Genomic DNA, 8,868 nt, shown 5'->3' on the forward strand with positions numbered 1-8,868 from the left:
CTCAATAACATGTCTCCTTTTTCATCATTCTTTCAAGAGCCAACATTCATGAACAACAAATTTAAAAGACATATGCACGGTTCAAGCATACATTCAGAAACCAAAAGTATTGCCACCACATCAAAATAATTAATCTGTTATAAAATTTGAAATTCATGCAATTCTTCTCTTTTTCAATTAAGAACATTTTTCATTTAAGAAAGGTAATGGATTCATAGGACATTCATAACTTTAAGGCATAGGCACTAAGACACTAATGATCATAAGACACAAACATAGATAGACATAAGCATAAAAACTCGAAAAACAGGAAAATAAAGAACAAGGAAGTTAAAGAACGGGTCCACCTTAGTGATGGTGGCTTGTTCTTCCTCTTGAAGATCTTATGGAGTGCTTGAGCTCCTCAATGTCTCTTCCTTGCCTTTGTTGCTCCTCTCTCGTGATTCTTTGATCTTCTCTAATTTCATGGAGGAGGATGGAATGTTCTTAGTGCTCCACCCTTAGTTGTCCCATATTGGAACTCAATTCTCCTAGGGAGGTGTTGATTTGCTCCCAATAGTTTTGTGGAGGAAAGTGCATCCCTTGAGGTATCTCAGGGATTTCATGATGAGTGGGATCTCTTGTTTGCTCCATCCTTTTCTTAGTGATGGGCTTGTCCTCATCAATGAGGATGTCTCCCTCTATGTCAATTCCGACTGAATAACAGAGGTGACGAATGAGATGAGGGAAGGCTAACCTTGCCAAGGTAGAGGACTTGTCCGCTGGTGCGCGAAATTGTGAACAATACTTTTCACAACTCTCATAATCCCCGGTCATGAATCCCAAAAACTTGGTAGTTCAATCCCATGGCATTACACAACTTCGCACAACTAACCAGCAAGTGCACTGGGTCGTCCAAGTAATACCTTACGTGAGTAAGGGTCGATCTCACGGAGATTGTTAGTATGAAGCAAGCTATGGTCATCTTGCAAATCTTAGTCAGGCAGACTCAAATGTATATGGTGATGAACGAAAATAACATAAAAGATAAAGATAGAGATACTTATGTAATTCATTGGTAGGAACTTCAGATAAGCGCATGAAGATGCCTTCCCTTCCGTCTCTCTGCTTTTCTACTGTCTTCATCCAATCCTTCTTACTCCTTTCCATGGCAAGCTCGTGTAGGGTTTCACTGTTGTCAATGGCTACCTCCCATCCTCTCAGTGAAAGCGATTGCATATGCTCTGTCACAGCATAGCGGAATTCAACTGTCGGTTCTCGGTCAGGCCGGAATAATATCCATCGATACTTTTGCGTCTGTCACTAACGCCCCGCCTGCTAGGAGTTTGAAGCACGTCACAGTCATTCAGTCATTGAATCCTACTCAGAATACCACAGACAAGGTTAGACCTTCCGGATTCTCTTGAATGCTGCCATCAGGTCCTGCCTATACCACGAAGATTCCGATTAAAGAATCCAAGAGATATTCACTAGAGCCTTGGTTGCTTGTAGAACAAAAGTGGTTGTCAGTCACCTTGTTCATAAGTGAGAATGATGATGAGTGTCACGGATCATCACATTCATCAAGTTGAAGAACAAGTGATATCTTAGAACAAGAACAAGCGGAATTGAATGGAAGAACAATAGTAATTGCATTAATACTCGAGGTACAGCAGAGCTCCACACCTTAATCTATGGTGTGTAGAAACTCCACCGTTGAAAATACATAAGCATAAGGTCTAGGCATGGCCGAATGGCCAGCCTCCCAATGATCTAAGATAGCATAAAACGAAGATAGCTACCAAAAGTCTTTTTTAATACAATAGTAAAAGGTCCTACTTATAGATAACTAGTAGCCTAAGGTTTACAGAAATGAGTAAATGACATAAAAATCCACTTCCGGGCCCACTTGGTGTGTGTTTGGGCTGAGCAATGAAGCAATTTCGTGTAGAGACTCTTCTTGGAGTTAAACGCCAGCTTTTATGCCAGTTTGGGCGTTTAACTCCCATTTGGGTGCCAGTTCCAGCGTTTAACGCTGGAATTTCTTGAGGTGACTTTGAACGCCGGTTTGGGCCATCAAATCTTGGGCAAAGTATGGACTATCATATATTGCTGGAAAGCCCAGGATGTCTACTTTCCAACGCCGTTGAGAGCGCGCCAATTGGGCTTCTGTAGCTCCAGAAAATCCACTTCGAGTGCAGGGAGGTCAGAATCCAACAGCATCTGCAGTCCTTTTTAGTCTCTGAATCAGATTTTTGCTCAGGTCCCTCAATTTCAGCCAGAAAATACCTGAAATCACAGAAAAACACACAAACTCATAGTAAAGTCCAGAAAAGTGAATTTTAACTAAAAACTAATAAAAATATAATAAAATCTAAACTAAATATACTAAAAACATACTAAAAACAATGCCAAAAAGCGTACAAATTATCCGCTCATCACAACACCAAACTTAAATTGTTGCTTGTCCCCAAGCAACTGAAAATCAAACAAGATAAAAAGAAGAGAATATGCAATGAATTCCAAAAACATCTATGAAGATCAGTATTAATTAGATGAGCGGGGCTTTTAGCTTTTTGCCTCTGAACAGTTTTGGCATCTCACTCTATCCTTTGAAATTCAGAATGGTTGGCTTCTTTAGGAACTCAGAATCCAGATAGTGTTATTGATTCTCCTAGTTAAGTATGATGATTCTTGAACACAGCTACTTTATGAGTCTTGGCCGTGGCCCAAAGCACTCTGTCTTCCAGTATTACCACCGGATACATACATGCCACAGACACATAATTGGGTGAACCCTTTCAGATTGTGACTCAGCTTTGCTAAAGTCCCCAATTAGAGGTGTCCAGGGTTCTTAAGCACACTCTTATTGCCTTGGATCATAACTTTATTCTTTCTTTTTCTTTCTTTTTCTCTTTTTTTCGTTTCTCTTTTCTTCTTTTTTTTTTTGTATTCACTGCTTTTTCTTGCTTCAAGAACCATTTTTAATGATTTTTCAGATCCTCAGTAACATGTCTCCTTTTTCATCATTCTTTCAAGAGCCAACCTTCATGAACCACAAATTCAAGATACATATGCACTGTTTAAGCATACGTTCAGAAGACAAAAGTAATGCCACCACATCAAAATAATTAAACTATTATAAAATTCAAAATTCATGCAATTCTTTCCTTTTTTCTCAATTAAGCACGTTTTTATTCAAGAAAGGTGATGGATTCATAGGACATTCATAACTTTAAGGCATAGACACTAAGACACTAATGATCACAAGACACAAACATGGATAAACATAAGCATAAAATTCGAAAAACAGAAGAATAAAGAGCAAGGAAATTAAAGAACGGGTCCACCTTAGTGATGGCGGCTCTTTCTTCCTCTTGAAGATCCTATGGAGTGCTTGAGCTCCTCAATGTCTCTTCCTTGTCTTTGTTGCTCCTCCCTCATGATTCTTTGGTCTTCTCTAATTTCATGAAGGATGATGGAGTGTTCTTGATGCTCCACCCTTAGTTGTCCCATGTTGGAACTCAATTCTCCTAGGGAGGTGTTCAGTTGCTCCCAATAGTTTTGTGGAGGAAAGTGCATCCCTTGAGGTATCTCAGGGATCTCATGATGAGAGGGGTCTCTTGTGTGCTCCATCCTTTTCTTGGTGATGGGCTTGTCCTCATCAATGGGGGTGTCTCCTTCTATGTCAACTCCAACTGAATAACAGAGGTGACAAATGAGATGAGGACAGGCTAGCCTTGCCAAGGTGGAGGACTTGTCCGCCACCTTATAAAGCTCTTGGGCTATAACCACATGAACTTCCACTTCTTCTCCAATCATGATGCTATGAATCATGATGGCCCGGTCTAGAGTAACTTCGGACCGGTTGCTAGTGGGAATGATTGAGCGTTGAATGAACTCCAACCATCCTCTAGCTATGGGTTTGAGGTCATGCCTTCTCAATTGAACCGGCTTGCCTCTTGAGTCTCTCTTCCATTGTGCGCCCTCTTCACATATGACTGTGAGGACTTGGTCCAACCTTTGATCAAAGTTGACCCTTCTTGTGTAAGGATGTTCATCTCCTTGCATCATAGGCAAGTTGAACGCTACCCTCACACTTTCCGGACTGAAATCCAAGTATTTCCCCCGAACCATAGTAAGATAATTCTTTGGATTCAGGTTCACACTTTGATCATGGTTCTTGGTGATCCATGCATTGGCATAGAACTCTTGAACCATCAAGATTCCGACTTGTTGAATGGGGTTGGTAAGCACTTCCCAACCTCTTCTTCGGATCTCATGGCGGATCTCCGGATATTCACCCTTTTTGAGTGAAAAGGGGACCTCGGGGATCACCTTCTTCAAGGCCACAACTTCATAGAAGTGGTCTTGATGCACCCTTGAGATGAATCTATCCATCTCCCATGACTCGGAGGTGGAAGCTTTTGCCTTCCCTTTCCTCTTTCTAGAGGTTTCTCCGGCCTTGGATGCCATAAATGGTTATGGAAAAACAAAAAGCAATGCTTTTACCACACCAAACTTAAAATGTTTGCTCGTCCTCGAGCAAAAGAAGAAAGAAGAGAGTAGAAGAAGAAGAAATGAGGAGAAAGGGAATGGCTTAGTATTCGGCCAATGGGGAGAGAGATGGTGTTTAAGGTGTGTGAAAATGAAGGAGTGAAGGAGGGTTTATATAGGAGAGAGGGAGAGGGATGTTCGGCCATTTGAGGGTGGGTTTGGGTGGGAAAGTGGTTTGAATTTGAATGGTGGGGTAGGTGGGGTTTTATGAAGGATGGATGTGAGTGGTGAAGAGAAAGAAGGGATTTGATAGGTGAGGGGTTTTTTTGGGGAAGAGGTATTGAGGTGATTGGTGAATGGGGGAAGAAGAGAGAGAGTGGTGGTGGGGTAGGTGGGGGTCCTGTGGGGTCCACAGATCCTGTGGTGTCAAGGAAAAGTCATCCCTGCACCAAATGGCATCAAAATCCACGTTTTGAGCCATTTCTGGCGTTAAACACCGGGCTGATGCCCATTCCTGGCGTTTAACGCCAGGTTCTTGCCCTTTTCTGGCGTTTAACGCCAATCTGGTGCCCCTTTCTGGCGTTAAACGCCCAGAATGGTGCCAGACTGGGCGTTAAACGCCCAACTGCTAGGCTTACTGGCGTTTGAACGCCAGCAACATCTTCCTCCAGGGTGTGCTGTTTTTCTTCCTGTTTTTCATTTTGTTTTTGCTTTTTTCATTGATTTTGTGACTTCTCATGATCATCAACCTACAAAAAAGATAAAATAACAAAAGGAAATAGTTAATTATAAAACATTGGGTTGCCTCCCAACAAGCGCTTCTTTAATGTCATTAGCTTGACAGAGGACTCTCATGGAGCCTTACAGATATTCAGAGCAATGTGGGAACCTCCCAACACCAAACTTAGAGTTTGAATGTGGGGGTTCAACACCAAACTTAGAGTTTGGTTGTGGCCTCCCAACACCAAACTTAGAGTTTGACTGTGGGGGCTCTGTTTGTCTCTGATTTGAGAGAAGCTCTTCATGCTTCTTCTCCATGGTGACAGAGGGATATCCTTGAGCCTTAAACACCAAGGATTTTTCATTCACTTGAATGATCAGTTCACCTCTATCAACATCAATCACAGCCTTTGCTGTGGCTAGGAAGGGTCTGCCAAGGATGATGGATTCATCCATGTACTTCCCAGTCTCTAAGACTATGAAATCAGTAGGGATGTAATGGTCTTCAACTTTTACCAAAACATTCTCTACAAGTCCATGAGCTTGTTTTCTTGAGTTGTCTGCCATCTCTAGTGAGATTTTTGCAGCTTGCACCTCAAAGATCCCTAGCTTCTCCATTACAGAGAGAGGCATGAGGTTTACACTTGACCCTAAGTCACACAGGGCCTTCTTGAAGGTCATGGTGCCTATGGTACAAGGTATGGAAAACTTCCCAGGATCTTGTCTCTTTTGAGGTAATTTCTGCCTAGACAAGTCATCCAGTTCTTTGGTGAGCAAAGGAGGTTCATCCTCCCAAGTCTCATTTCCAAATAACTTGTCATTTAGCTTCATGATTGCTCCAAGGTATTTAGCAACTTGCTCTTCAGTGACATATTCATCCTCTTCAGAGGATGAATACTCATCAGAACTCATGAAAGGCAGAAGTAAGTCCAATGGAATCTCTATGGTCTCATTTTGAGCCTCAGAATTCCATGGTTCCTCATTGGGGAACTCAGAGGAGGTTGGTGCACGCCCATTGAGGTCTTCCTCAGTGGCGTCCACCTCCTCTCTTTCCTCTCCATATTCGGCCATGGTTATGGCTTTGCACTCTCCTTTTGGATTTTCTTCTGTATTACTTGGGAGAGTACTAGGAGGGAGTTCAGTAACTTTCTTGCTCAGCTGTCCCACTTGTGCCTCCAAATTCCTAATGGAGGACCTTGTTTCAGTCATAAAACTTTGAGTGGTTTTGATTAGATCAGAGACCATTGTTGCTAAGTCAGAGGTATTCTGCTTAGAACTCTCTGTCTGTTGCTGAGAAGATGATGGAAAAGGCTTGCCATTGCTAAACCTGTTTCTTCCACCATTATTGTTATTGAAACCTTGTTGAGGTCTTTCTTGATTCTTCCATGAGAAATTTGGGTGATTTTTCCATGAAGAATTATAGGTGTTTCCATAGGGTTCTCCTAGGTAATTCACCTCTTCCATTGAAGGGTTCTCAGGATCATAGGCTTCTTCTTCAGATGAAGCATCCTTAGTACTGCTTGGTGCATTTTGCATTCCAGACAGACTCTGAGAAATTAGATTGACCTGTTGAGTCAATATCTTATTCTGAGCCAGAATGGCATTCAGAGCATCAATCTCAAGAACTCCTTTCTTCTGACTAGTCCCATTGTTCACAGGATTTCTTTCAGAAGTGTACATGAATTGGTTATTTGCAACCGTTTCAATGAGCTCTTGAGCCTCTGTAGGCGTCTTCTTCAGATGAAGAGATCCTCCAGCAGAGCTATCCAAAGACATCTTGGATAGTTCAGAGAGACCATCATAGAAAATACCTATGATGCTCCATTCAGAAAGCATGTCTGAGGGACATTTTCTGATTAATTGTTTGTATCTTTCCCAAGCTTCATAGAGGGATTCTCCATCCTTCTGTCTGAAGGTTTGGACTTCCACTCTAAGCTTCCTCCATTTTTGAGGTGGAAAGAACTTTGCCAAGAAGGCATTGACTAGCTTTTCCCAAGAGTCCAGGCTATCTTTAGGTTGTGAGTCCAACCATATTCTAGCTCTGTCTCTTACAGCAAAAGGGAATAGCATAAGTCTGTAGACCTCAGGGTCTACCCCATTAGTCTTGACAGTGTCACAGATTTGCAAGAACTCAGCTAAAAACTGATGAGGATCTTCCATTGGAAGTCCATGGAACTTGCAATTCTGTTGCATTAGAGAAACTAATTGAGGCTTAAGCTCAAAGTTGTTTGCTCCAATGGCAGGGATAGAGATGCTTCTCCCATAGAAGTCGGGAGTAGGTGCAGTAAAGTCACCCAGCACCTTCCTTGCATTGTTGGCATTGTTGTTGTTTTCGGCTGCCATGTGTTCTTCTTCTTTGAAGAATTCGGTCAGGTCCTCTAAAGAGAGTTGTGCTTTGGCTTCTCTTAGCTTTCTCTTCAAGGTTCTTTCAGGTTCAGGGTCCGCTTCAACAAGAATGCCTTTGTCTTTGCTCCTGCTCATAAGAGAGAGAAGAGAACAAGAAGATGTGGAATCCTCTATGTCACAGTATAGAGATTCCTTGAGGTGTCAGAGGAAAAGAAAAAATAGAAGAAAGAAGGTAGAAGAATTCGAACTTTATTAGATAGAGTTCGAATTGTGCATTAAGAAGGAGTAGTACTCCATAAATAGAAGGATGTGAGAAGGAGGGAAGTAATTTTCGAAAATTAAGTGAAAGATTTTGAAAATATTTTTGAAAAACATTACTTAATTTTCGAAAATGAGAGTGGGAAAGAAATAAGATGATTTTTTTGAAAAAAAAATTTGAAATTAGAAGTTAAAAAGATTTGATTGAAAACTTGTTTTGAAAAAGATGTGATTAAAGAGATATGATTGAAAAGATTTGATTTGAAAACAATTTTAAAAGATATGTTTTGAAAACAATTTTTAAAAGATTTGATTTTGAAAATTAATGACTTGGCTAACAAGAAAAGATATGATTCAAACATTAAACCTTCCTCAACAGAAAAGGTAACATATTTGAGATGTTCAATCAAATCATTAATTGTTAGTAAGTATCTTTGAAAAAGGAAAGGAATTGATTTTGAAAACATTTGATTGAAAATATATGATTTGAAAAAGATTTGATTTTGAAAAACTTTGAAAACTTGAAAAAAAATGATTTGAAAAACAAAATCTTCCCCCTTTGCCATCCTGGCGTTAAACGCCCAGAATGGCCTCCATTCTGGCGTTTAACGCCCAAAATGCACCCTTTTTGGGCGTTAAACGCCCAACCAGGTACCCTGGCTGGCGTTTAAACGCCAGTCTGTCTTCTTCACTGGGCGTTTTGAACGCCCAGCTTTTTCTGTATAATTCCTCTGCAGCATGTTCTGAATCTTCAATTCTTTGTATTATTGACTTGAAAAGACACAAATTAAAAATATTTTTGGATTTTTAATAATCAAAATGCAACAAGAATGAAATAACAATGCATGCAAGACACCAAACTTAGCAGTTTGTATACTACTGACACTATATGAGACACATAAACATTCAAGCCAAAAGAATTCAAAGATCAGAGTAAGAAATCATCAAGAATTATTTGAAGATCCTTAAGATACATGAATGAATGTATGCAATTGACACCAAACTTAAGATGAGACTAGACTCAAACAAGAGATTTTTGGATTTTATGATTTTTTTGATTTTTTTTTT

At 40.5% G+C, this 8,868-nt stretch overlaps 1 non-coding gene across 1 annotated transcript; it reads left to right on the top strand.

Annotated features, from left to right (window-relative positions):
* Nucleotides 1-7,026: 7,026 nt before the first annotated feature.
* On the top strand, nt 7,027-7,134 carry LOC130947024 (small nucleolar RNA R71). Its single transcript, XR_009072439.1, has one exon. It is a non-coding gene; the product is annotated as a small nucleolar RNA R71 (small nucleolar RNA).
* Nucleotides 7,135-8,868: the final 1,734 nt, after the last annotated feature.

The sequence above is a fragment of the Arachis stenosperma genome, chromosome 8 (assembly GCF_014773155.1).
Source record: "Arachis stenosperma cultivar V10309 chromosome 8, arast.V10309.gnm1.PFL2, whole genome shotgun sequence".
Lineage (NCBI taxonomy): Eukaryota > Viridiplantae > Streptophyta > Magnoliopsida > Fabales > Fabaceae > Arachis > Arachis stenosperma.